General features: G+C 35.9%; 1 non-coding gene across 2 annotated transcripts; it reads left to right on the forward strand.

Annotated features, from left to right (window-relative positions):
* The first annotated feature begins 627 nt into the window (after positions 1–627).
* Positions 628–12,267, forward strand: LOC113691431 (uncharacterized). Of its 2 annotated transcripts, none has more exons than XR_003448707.2 (3): positions 628–2,180; positions 6,153–6,385; positions 8,478–12,267. It is a non-coding gene; the product is annotated as an uncharacterized protein (transcript). The 2 variants fall into 2 exon arrangements; XR_011816259.1 differs by having other exon boundaries at positions 6,195–6,385.
* The last annotated feature ends 782 nt before the right edge of the window (positions 12,268–13,049 follow it).

A 13,049-nucleotide genomic window follows, 5' to 3' on the forward strand; every position in this document is an offset into this window, starting at 1 on the left:
GAGTAATCATTTATGAATAAATACCAAAAAGTGTATTTCATTCTACATCATAAAAATAAAGGGCAAAATACACTTTACTTACTCATAGTTTAGCAATTTTTCAAGCAACTCTTCTATAGTTTCAAAAGTTATATATAATCTCCCTTATAGTTTATATTAAAGTGTTAAAGTGATGAAAATAATTATTTGTAATTGAATTCATAAAAATATCAAAATTATCCTTGTTTAAAAACTAAAATGGCAGATGTGATCAAAATATATAACCATAATGTGCATGACATTCTCACTCCCTATGATTTTATATTTTACCATATATCCCTCTTATGATTTAGTGTTTTACCATATAATCCTTTGATGATTTTCAATATATATATATATATATATATATATATATATATATATATATATATAACTCTTTGTGATTAATAAATAATTTTTAATTTTATATAGGAGTACTTTTGACATTTTAGTTGATTCATTATGGAATGCAAATTTTATCATTTTGACACTTCAATCCAAATCAGGGAAAGGGAGGAGGGGATTATGTATAATTTGGGGTTATGTAAAAAATACTAAACTATAGGGGGGTAAAGTGTATTTTGCCCTAAAATAAACAGAGAGTAAACTGAAACCAAATCGTCCTTGTATTTCCTCAGTCAAAGGGTCTATTCTACTCACCGTCGCCGGGAAAGTATGGTTCGCTTCCAGGGCGGCTGCTCCGGCGGATCCCGATGCTCTTCAGAACGACGATACGCCATTAAAAACATAAAGAATCCAAGAACAATCTCTCTCCGCTCCTCCTCCTCCACCTCCTCTGCCTCCGCAAAACCCGTTCTCCTCCCAGCGAAAGGAGATAAAAGTCCGGCCGTCAAAATCCCACGGCTTCATTCGTCCGCATCTTCTCCTTCGGCCACTTCCATAGCTCACAATGAAGACCTCATTATTCATATTTTACTTTTCTTGCCTCCGAAGGCTCTCCTCCAGTTCCAATCCGTCTCCAAGCAGTGGCAATCAGTCATTTCCAAGCCTGCTTTTCGCCGCCTCCACTGCCGGAAATATCCCTCCTCGTCCTGCTCTTCCTTCTTTCTTCTTCATTTTTTTCTATCAAAGTTCCCCCGCTTAATTTCATCTCTCTCCGCCAAGAAGACTTGAAGTCAATGGGTACCTTCACTTCTCGCTTAAATGATTTACTTGATTGTAAGCAGGTCCTGTTCTTGCATTCTTGCAATGGTTTATTATGCATTTCTGTTACCTCCGTTTTTGATGATAGCTCCCATTATGATGGCGGTAGAAAATTGGTAGTGTTTAATCCTACCACTAATCAGCGTAGGATTATTCCTAGGGAGAAGAAATTGGCAGTCGAAAAACATCGTGCTATCAATATTATTTTTGACCCTTCCAAATCTGATCATTACATGATCGTATGTGTCTTGGTCTATGATAAAAAAGAATTCAGGTTCAAGGTATATTCATCTGAAACTGGGGTTTGGAGTGAGACAGGGGTGACATTTCGGAAACGTGGTGTCCGGTACTATTTCGAAAGAGGGGTGCTTTGGAATGGTGGTCTTCATTGGGTTAGTAAGTCATCAGGTACTCTATGCTTTGATTTGGACAATCTGTGTCTAAGGCCGGTGATTCCTCATCCCCAAAATCCCTCCTCTGAGTGGTGTCATATCTGTTTCTTTGGAGAGTCAGGGAGGCATTTGTATTTCATTGGTCTGGACAAATCTGATGCCACGCTAATCAAAGTTTTTTCGTTGAAGAGGGACTATTCTGAGTGGGTTGTGAAGCATTGTATCGATATTGCTCCTTTGATTACACTGTATCCATCTATGGTGGTTGATGACTATGAACCTATATACAGGGAGCGGTTTCATCTGGATATGCCTTGTTTTGTTGTGGATGAGAAAGAAAAGGAAACAATGCCTGTGATATCAATCGAGGGTAACTCATTGCTTATGAGATCAATAATATGAGTGTGAAGGAGTTTGCAAAAGTAGATTTCGGTGATCTATCGAAGGGTCGTGCTCTAAATTACGATTGGCAGGCAGCTTACCAGCACCCTGAGACATTAGCTTGCGTTTAATGGCCCATTTCATTTTGCTATATACAGCGATACAATGACCACCCTCTATGAAAGTTATGTAGCAGAACCAGAAAGATGTGACATTGAAAAAATTGTAAGCAGCTTACTTGCTTTGTATTCACTGTTCCAATCTGATGCTCCTTGACTGGAATTTTTTGAATAGACGTTTTGAGCTTTTTCCAAATTAGTTCCCGATGGATTCTTGTTACTTTTGTCTTTGCTAACAGGCTTCTTTGAAACTTTGTTATTAGCAATATTGGCTAAGATGCTGCAATTTTTTCCGTTTTGTGTGCATTTCAAGAATTTCAGGGGGTGTCTTTTTTGATTCAGGCGAAAAGCATTGCATTCTAGTTGCGCTTTGTGATGCCTAATTAAGTCCTAATTTGTGGTAGATGTAAAACCACTGTTCATGTTGAGCTTTCTGCTGCACTCATTGGTTGATACTTAACTATCTTATAAATGTTTAAATCATTGATATACTATCTGGGCAATTTGAGCCTAAAAAGCAATTGGTTGCTAGGCTCATGATTGCTACTAGTATAATAGCCAGCTGATGATTCGATTTCGATGCATAAAAGATGGTTTAAAATGGCAGGTAGTACTACTACTTCACCTTGGAATTTACTTCACTGCCCAATACTCTGTTTACATTGTTGGATAATCCATACTCTAACATCTTTGCTTTCAACTCAACTTTATGGTAGTTGTCATTTGGCAAGCGTTTTATAACCTTCAATATCAACTTTATAATAGTTTTGAAGTGTGAAGATTTAGTATAGAAAAGTGATCATGGTGTTATTTTGCACAATGTAATTACCAGTCATTACGCTATGTTAGCAGAACTGTGTAGAAAGCTGTGCCATATGGATGCCAGGTTTAATAGCTTAACTCCAGATGTTAAAGCTAAGATTTGATACTTATTTCTTATAGTTCTGAGTTCTGCAAATTTTCTTGGATATTTGCTTCAATCTTTATTAGCATTGAATATAAAGAAATACCTTCCTTTTAAAGTAAATGGGGAAGGCTATTATGAATCTGCCTGTCGTGTTAGGTTACATAGTGATGCAATTTTTTTTTGTTCTTTTCTATTGTGAGTTTCATTGTGCAAATGCAAGAATTGCACTGGGTTGCCCGATAGTTTTAGGCAACTTAGTTGATGATTTTTGACTGCCAATTAATTTAGTTTTTCAAATAAAAAATATTCCAGTCTTCATGTTCTAGGATTTGAACAGCTAAATATGATGTACTGACAAGACTGTATAGGCTTCTGATGATGTCCCTAACTTCCTCTAACTAAATCCAGTTAGCATTTTTGATTCATTTCAATCTTAAGCTTTGGCAATATGATGATTTAGTGCCAATTTTGGTTTCCCCTTCTACTGAGATATTTTGTTGTAGCACTGAATTCTGAGATGAATCACTACAACTTGATTGTCCTTTCTTCCCTCAATAGAGTACTTCTGCTTCACTAGACTACACTTTTCAATACCATTAAACACTCAAAAATTTCACTATTTTGCTAGTTTTTTCCCTGCTTTGTTGTATGTTGCTTACTTGCTCTTAGTCATCATTCCTGTGTGTGACATAATTGTGTTATTTGTTTTTTAACCCTGCTGCAGTTTTGCTCATATGTTTGAAGAGGAAACATTTCCTCCTCAAAATTTGAAACAAAACGCTGTCGCTAGAATTAGCTTTCCCCTTTCATTTACTGATACCAGTATTTTACCCAATAAATGGTTCCTTTGGCATGATTTGGTGTGGGAGGTGTTAATTTGCTGTACTGCTTTAGCTTTAGGTTATGTTATGATAATCATGTAGACATGGAAGGTACACTTCAATGCTTATTCAACAAAACTGCTGCTTCAAGCTATATTAGCAATGCATCCAAACAAACACCTTTATTAGGAAAATGGGAAGGCTATATGAAACTTTCTGTACTTTTAGTATGCGACTTAGATTTACAGAATTTCTTTTTGTCTCTCATATTGTGGGTTTGTTTATGCTCAAATATAAGGATTGCAGTGGTTTGCCCCTAAGTAAAAATATAAAATTTTTTGATATGTGATGAAAGTTTTGTTCCACAATTAATTTGAAAATAATTCATTCCCCACCATTTCATTTGCATTGCAATTACTACTCTAATTATAGTATTATTTTTGGTTAAACTTGGAATTAATGAACTAGCAAAAAGCATACCAATGTAAAATTAGTGTTGTCATTTGAAAGCAAAATTATTTAGTAGCTAAACTCGGTTGATTGTACCTCTTGTTATGCATAGCGAATTATTTTAGCAAATTGAACAAAATGGACATTTTTCTTTTTCGGTAAAAAGAAATGTTTGAGTGAGTTCAACTTCATTCACCAACCATTACGGGTTAGGACATGTTAGTATTTTCATGTAACGTTCGTTAACGCATCACTTATATCGCATAGCAGAACTTGAACAAACAACTTTTTTATAAGGAACTTATGTATCAACTTTTTTATGAGGAAGTGACTCATTTCATATCATATACCAAAACTTGAGCACAACTCTTTTTTATCAAGTAAATCAATTTAGGTTGACTGAACTCGTAGTATCTGTAATTTAAGGTAAGGGGGACTCCAAAATTTTTTTTTTCCCAATCTGATTGTCCAAAATTAAACGTGCCAGAAAGAAAAAGGTTAAAAAAAAAAAGTAAAAGACACATATATACATGTATATATATATATATATATATATATATATATGTATGTATGTATGTATGTATGTATGATTACTTGAAAGATAAAGGATGATCCTAGTCTTAACGGTCAAATTACTCTTTCCAACTAGCCGTTTCGTAATTCGAGAGGAGTAATGACAATCGTGCGCGCCATAAAACATCGGCAATCCTTTCCAGTTTCCACTTGCCAGCCCTCAATGTCACCGTCAACATTCCCAGTCGGAAATGGATCCCGGTGGCCGCCCCTCCAATCGAAGATCTTCAGTTGCAACGCCAAAATCTCCTCTGATTAGGCACGTATTAGAACAACGCCAGGTGAGTGTTTTTCCGCACCACCAACTCCTCTGCTCTAGCAACTTCAGCCAGGAAAGAAATCAATTCCTCGTTAAATCCCCACGTCCTGATTCTTAATTTTCCTCAATCATCATCGCCCATATCGAATATCTTCTAACCCAGATTTTACTTTTCTTGCCCCCAAAATCCCCTGTTCGCTTCCGATGAGTTTCCAAGCAATGGCTTTTGATCATTTCCAACCCCACAATTTGCGGCCTTCATGCTCGGCGATATTCCCTGGAGGACACTGCATCTGCCCTCTTTCTGATTTGCAATAGATGAAACCCCCGAGCTGAATTTCATTTCTCTCAAGAATGATTATGTGAATTCAATGAGTAGCATCGTTTTCCGCTTAGGTGATTTGTTTGATAATCATAATGGTGAAGTCAGGTTTGACTTGAAGAATGATTATAGAAGAAACTCCTTTGTGTTTAACCCCAACCACTAATCAGCTAATCAGCATCAGCTGATTCCGTGGCTCATGCTTGCAGAAAGAAATGTTATGCAAGTTATGAACATTGCTTTTGACCTTGTAAAATCTGATGATTACAAGCTTGTATGCGTATTTGGGGATGATAACATCGGCCAAGTCCAGTTCTTTGTGTATTCATATGAAACTGGAGAATGGAGGGATATGGAGTAGACATTGAATAAGCATTACTATTTTCAAAGAGGGGTGTTATGGAATTGGGATCTTCACTGGGTTAGTGAATATTGCACTACTTTATGCTTTGATTTTGATGATGACTGCCTTAGGCGGGTTATACCCGAGTTCCTAAATCCCTATGATGACTGCTTGGAAATTTGCCAATTTGGAGAGTCGGGGTAATTTACTTTACATTGGTCTAAACATGCCTAAAATCACAGAGCTTAATGTTTTCACATTGGACAAAGTCCATTCTAAGTGGATTCAGAAGTATCTGATGGATATTTCAAGTCTGAAAATTTTGTATCCTACAAATTTTCTTGTAGACCATGATCTTTCTGTGCAGAAGAAGATTGATTTTCATATACCTTTACTTCTTCAGAACAGGAGAGAAAATATTGTAATTCTTGTGTTGTCAATAAAGGGAAAAATCATTTCTTTTGAGACCAATTCCGTGACTGTCAAGGAGCTTGCAGAGGTACGGCCCAGGGAGCAAGGTACATATGGAGGGAAGGCTACCAGCATATTGAGACATTGGCCTCTGTTTAATTTTGGTCTACATCATTTTGGTATGTGAAGCGGTGACTCAATGACCCTGTATCCACCTATGATTAGGTATATTCAAGCTTTACGTCGTACTTGTATTCTTGTCATCACTATCACCCAAAAACACATTGATTATGATATTTGCATATTGGTAGCTGTTTACGTTGGGAATAGATGTGTTTTAGAGGAAGAAGATATCAGCTCTGCAATTTTTTAGCCTAGTTGCAATTCCATTCTTCTGGTTATTGACTATAGAAGCTTCCTGAATTGTTGCAATTCCGTTCTTCTGGTTGTTGACCACAGAAAGTGCCTGAATAGTTGAAATTCCATTCTTTTGGAAACTTGAAATTTGTATTAATGAGATGGAATTTTCAGCATGATGCAATTGATTTTGAGTGCTCTATGTCGAATCTTAGTCTTTGTTCGTCGCCCAATTTATTTTTTATCATACTGGGATAATCTGTGGTATAAGTAAATTGAGGGACAAGAAGACTTCTACTTCCTCGTTCATTCTTCTCTTTAATAGTGGACTTCTGCTTCGTTAAAGTTCAATTTCATTATTATTATCGCTCTTAACTTGTGCTAATCTGCTGCATAATTAACAATTAACTAGATGATTTTATATTTGCCTTCCTTCAATTGTTCTTAAGGTTTGAAAATTTTGTATGGTTTGTAGATAATCAAATACTAATCATGCCACTAAGAGTTTTTCAGCCGTATCAGTAAAGAACGGGTGATTTTTGAAGGATTATTCCCCCAGTCTTCTAGTTGAATTTCGTTCTTTTGGTATTTGACTATAAAAGCTCCTGGAAATTGGAATAGATGTTTCAAAGTTTATTATCGCCCTATACCTAACAAGCCTGACTTTTGCTACTATTCTTTGGTGAAGATTGCTTCTTGTATCTGTAACACTTGTATGGTTCGGCTATTGATGGATTCATTTCTTGTAGAGGATTATTTTTTTGGGGTGCGCATTTCAAGAATTTTCAGTAGGTGCCCCTGTTTTTTGGTCAGCAAATATTCTATGCTAGAAGTTGGCTATCAACTTCTTCTAATAAAGCTGTAAACATGAGAATCTATGAGCTTGCTGCTCCAATGTGTTCAACCTCAATATGTTATTGTGCGTCCAGTTGTAGCTTTATCAAAAAATCTGCCAAAACATGACAAATTTTTTTCCCAAGTGAAACTTGGATGACAACAATGACATCCTAAATAATAATTACTGTTTAAATGTTTATAATAAAATCACATCTGTGAATAATCCATTTATTTTAACAAAAACATGACATTTCCACTTATTGAAAACACAAATTAGAATCAAATTCGTACTTATGCTCTGCTGACCTAGAGAATGAACTGTCAAAATGAGCATAGATGACAATGCTTTGTGTCTATTTATACATTAACTAGAATTAGCAATTTATTTATTTCTATCTTTATTTTCATACAAGCAAATCTTCTCTTGTGCTCACTGGAAATTCCGGAATGACTGGGGCTATAGTGGTTTATTTGTTCATAGTATCTAGTTGAATAAAAGTATGTTTTTAGATGTATTAGCTAATTGCAGGCAACTTCTTCAAGTTGCTGGAAGTTTTGGCACCAATCAGGGATAGGTAACTGCATTGTGACTTTGTATTAGGCTATCAGGTATGATTAGTTTGTTCAAAGTCAGGGATACATGCATCATTGGATAAGAACTTTGCTTTGAAATGCCAAGGACAACCATCTGTCGAATACAATATGTTTCACCCCATGATTGGACAACTTCACCTTTGAAACACAGGGAATGTGTGTTGCAGAGTTGGGGATGATGGTCCTAAACCTTCCCTAAGTACAAACAATCCACTTTCTGTGATTCATTTCAATCTTAAGCTTTGGCAGCATGATAATGTAGTGTCAATTTTGGTCTACCCTTTTGTACTTCGTATTGAGATACTTTTTTTTTTTTTTGCTATAAATGAATTCAGAGATGAGACGCTTCAACCTGATTGTTCTTTGTTGTCTGGGCAGAGTTCTTCTGCTTCACTATACTACAGTTTACAGTATCATAAACATTCGAAACTCTTCACATTTTGCTACTTTTCCCCGATTCAGTGTAAACGGTTTCTTACGCAACATAAGAACATTTTGCTAAGTTTCCCCGATTTTGCACCTCTTGCAGTTGTGCTTGCACTGAAGAGGATAATATGTCCTTTTGGAAGTATGAGATTATGCAATTCTGGCTGCTAGGGTAAGCAGAAATGGCTTCAGCCTTCATGACTGTACCTGCATGCATAATAGCTTGTGGATGATTCCTGGTAAGTAAGGTGGTTTTCAATGGCAGGTAATATTACACTAGAACTACTTTGCCTATGGATCTATTTTACTGCTAATTTGGACCAACTTTGAGATACTAGGAGTAAAATCATGTCCCTTTAGGGTACATAATAGTAGGTGAGCTCGAGTGTTAGTCGTTTGAAAAAAATTTAAAATTTCTTCGCTAGAGTTTCCTAATTTTGGAAGGTAGATGATAATGTTTAAAATTTGAAATAGATCCACCCCTTATATTTTGTATAGGAATGACAATGGAGCGATTTTGGGGGTAGAGAAGATTCCCCTACCCCCGACCTGTTTCACAAAAGTTCCCCCACTCCCGCTCCCACTCTCACTCCCCCAACACGTGCCCCTGCACCACTACGCCAGCAGGGTGTACCCCCGCTCCACTATCATTATTATTTTTTATACGATTAACATTTTCTATTTGTATAGATATAATACTAGTTTTATGAATAATTCTTATGAAATTTTAGCAAAAAATTATATCATGTTATCGTAACAACATATCATGTAACTTACTCAATAACAATATATTTATATAGTAATAATAACATAGCATTTATTTCACATTATATATATAAAATATACATATATGTTACGCTATATTAAAATTTAGGCAAGGGGTGGATCAGGGAATGGGTTGGGGGTACGCTCCCCCGCCTCCCTGCTCCATATAATGTAGGGGAATAAAAATCTGCTTGCCCTTGCCCTAATCCCTGCTCAATCCCACCTCCCATGGAGTGAGTATCCGCCTCCGTTGCTATCCCTAATTAACATATACTTATCCAAGTGTGATGCTTGATAAAAGCGCATGAATATAATTACTTGGAAAACCATATTCAGTTTAACCCATTGACAAGCGTGCTGACAAGTGAGTAGTTGGTAAGTAATTAACTCACACTACTGTCGTGGGAGCTTTTCTTCAACCCTTGAATGTAGAGAAATACCATTTTGTGGTAGGATAATTGTGAATAATCATTCAATTTTGAGATTACAACTTTCTCCTATAAAGCTAAGATCCTACTAAGCTAAGCTAAGATACATGGTGCATATGCCCCAATTCCAAACTTTTTTTCTTTTTTCTTTTGGGTAATGCTATTAGCACTCTCCATATGTTATTTGCATTCCCACTATTCCGTTTTTATTTTGATGAGACCATATACCCCCTCCCTACTTTCTTCTCCTTGCCTATGAGTTAACTTTACTAGAATTTCTCTTACATTCTAAAACCAGTTAATGATTCCATTACACATTAAAATGGCTAATTTAAAATTGTCACTAATATGTATTATGTATTTTTTTACAAAATGTCACAACATTATATGATGCCAAAGATCAATCTAGCAGTGTAATATGATCAGATTCCAAACTTCAAGCCCAAAAAAATAAAAACAAAAATCCCAATCTTCAAAGGTGACTAGAAACTGAGTAAAACTACAATGTCTCATAAATAGGATACTAATACTTCAGAAAATCTACTAAAAATAGCTCATACCACATAGGGAGTGAAGCTTTCTTGTATATTTCAACAATAGAATAACATCATCCAGTATCCAGATGATGCAATGGTACCTCAATTAAAAAAACAGTTATGTAGATTTAGAAAAGAGAAGCAAAAGTTATGTAGATTTAGAAAAAGAGAACACAATTGTGCCCAACTTCCTTAAGTGTTAACAAAAGATAGGGTAGAAGAAAAAATTAAGACAGTGGTAATATGGTCTCATCAAGATGAAAATGGGATAGTGGGAGTGCAAATAACATAAGGGAAGTGCAAATAACATTACCCTTTCTTTTTCATCCTTATTTTGTATCCGAAGATGTATTGAAAGTTCATTGTTTACATGAGCAAATTACTCGGACAACCACTAAACTTTACAAATGGTCAAGTTTTAACCAATCAACTATTAATAGTATGTTTGTATCCACTAAATTATCAAAAGCGTAAATTTTGGGCAATTTCGTCTAATTTCACCATTAATTTTACCATATCTAACCGTTAATAGCATGTCTCGTGAATTATGCAGGCCCTTAGATTTGGCAAAGTTAACGGTAAAATTAAATGAAATGACCCAAAATTTATACTTTTGATAGTTTTGTAGATAAAAGCATACTATTAATAGTTGAATGGCCAAATTTTAACTATTTAAAAAGTTCAATGGCTACCTGCATAATTTACTGTTGTTTACATAATGCCCCTTTGAAAGTTGCTCTTGTACTAATATCACCAAAAGACAAACTTGTACAAGGAAGCATTGTGCTTCCTTTGTTCAAAAAATTTAGAGAGGGTAGTAGCGCACTTGTGTAGTCTTGAGATTTATCCCCAATTCCTATACAATTTCAGTTGCGCTCCCTCTCTCCCCATGATATAAGAGTAGTGTAGATTGAATCAAAATCTTGCAACGGATTGTTATGCATTGAGATTGCATCCAAATCTGATCATAGAGAGTTCATTGTGTATAATCCCACCACCAGTCAGCATAGGATTATTTCCCTGAAGAAATCAGGAGTAGAACAAGATATGTTTCAACCTATTAATATTGTTTTTGATCCTTTAAAATCTGATCATTACAAACTTGTGTCCGTGTGGCGCAATCCAAATCTTGCAACACATTGCTATGCATTGAGATTGCATCCAAATCTGATCATAGAGAGTTCATTGTGTATAATCCCTCCACCAATCAGCATAGGATTATTCCCCTGAAGAAATCAGGAGTAGAACAAGATATGTTTCAACCTATAAATATTGTTTTTGATCCTTTAAAATCTGATCATTACAAACTTGTGTCTGTGTGGCGCAATCCTGATGAAAACAGTGGAGAGTTGGGTTTTATTGTGTATTCATCTGAAAGTTTGGTTTGGAGGGAAACAGAAGAGACATATGAGATTTATGATGTGTTCTATGAAAGAGGGGTGTATTGGAGTGGTGGTCTTCATTGGGTTGGAATTTTCAATAGTATATGCTTTGGTTTGGATAATGAGTGTCTAAGGCCGATAATTCCTCATCCTCCAACTCCCTCTCTGTGTTTGTGGAACACCTGCTACTTTGGAGAGTCAGTGGGGCATTTGTATTTATTCGTCTGAGCAAACCTCAAGCAATGCCAGTGAAAGTCTTTTCTCTGAAAAGGGGCTATTCTGAGTGGGTTGTTGGGCATTTTATCGATCTTGCTCCTTTGACTGCTTAGTATCCTTCAATGGTGGTTGAAGGGAGGTCGTCAAATGATAAGAAATTTGATTTACGCATGCCTTGTTTTGTTGTGGATGAGAAAGAAAAGAAAGCAACTGTTGTGATATCACTAGAGGGTAAAATCAATTCTTATGATATAAATGATAAGACCGTGAAGGAGCTTGCTGAAGTAGATCCGAGTCATCTGCGGGAGCTTCCTTCTTCCTTTAGAGCTTCTTCAAAGTATATTTGGCTGGACGCGGTCCAGCATATTGAGACTTTATCTTGTGTTTAGTGGTCTATCTCATTTCAGCTTGCGCACTGGTTTGATGACCCTGTTTTAACAAATTCAACTAGTCTATGAACAGAATGGTAGCAGAATTAACCAGCTTACTTGCTATGTAGTTTGCCAATCCATTATGATGCTTCTTGACTAGAGTTTCTTTAATTGACGTTTTAAACTTTTTCCAAAGTATATTTCCCCATGGATTCTTGTTTCTTTCTCTGATAACAGACTTCTGTGAAAGCTTTATAATTAGCATGAATTGCTTCGGTGCCTAGCGAAATTTTTTTTTTTGAGTTACAGTATGTTTTAGATGTGTAAGCATTGTAAATTTTGAGATTTTTGGTGCACTAGTTGATAATTAACTAATTTTAAACATCTAACTCATCACAACATACTATCTGGGCAATTTGAATACAATGTGCTATGCTGGTTGCCAGAATTAGCTTCTGCCTTTCATGACTGTTACTACTATAATAGCCAGTGGATAGTTCCTTGCAATTAAGGTGGTCTTCAATGGCAGATAGCACTGAGGGATAGACTTCACTGCCCAAGAAGCAGTTTATGTTGTTTGACTTATTAGATTTCTAACATCTCTGGTTTCAAGTGTGACTCTCCCTCCATTTCAACCATATGGTAGTTGCCAACTAGTTTGGACTGTGCCAATTTTCTTGGATAGGTGCTTCAAGCTTGATTAGCATTGGAAACTAAGAAACACCTTTTTTTTTTTCAGTAAATCTGACAGCTATTTTAGAACTTTTTTTTTTAAATGTATATAATTTCTCTTTAATCTTTTTCATTGTGGTTTTCTTCTTCTTTTTTGTTGGTGGGTTCAAAAACCCAGATTACAGTAGGTTGCCCTTTTGATTTAGGGAACTTAATGTACATGATCGCCTCCTACTAGATAAATTTAATTGCTCATTAGACAGGAAGGAAATTGCTACTACAATAATATTCAGCTGAAAATGTTA

This window comes from Coffea arabica, chromosome 6c (assembly GCF_036785885.1).
Source record: "Coffea arabica cultivar ET-39 chromosome 6c, Coffea Arabica ET-39 HiFi, whole genome shotgun sequence".
Lineage (NCBI taxonomy): Eukaryota > Viridiplantae > Streptophyta > Magnoliopsida > Gentianales > Rubiaceae > Coffea > Coffea arabica.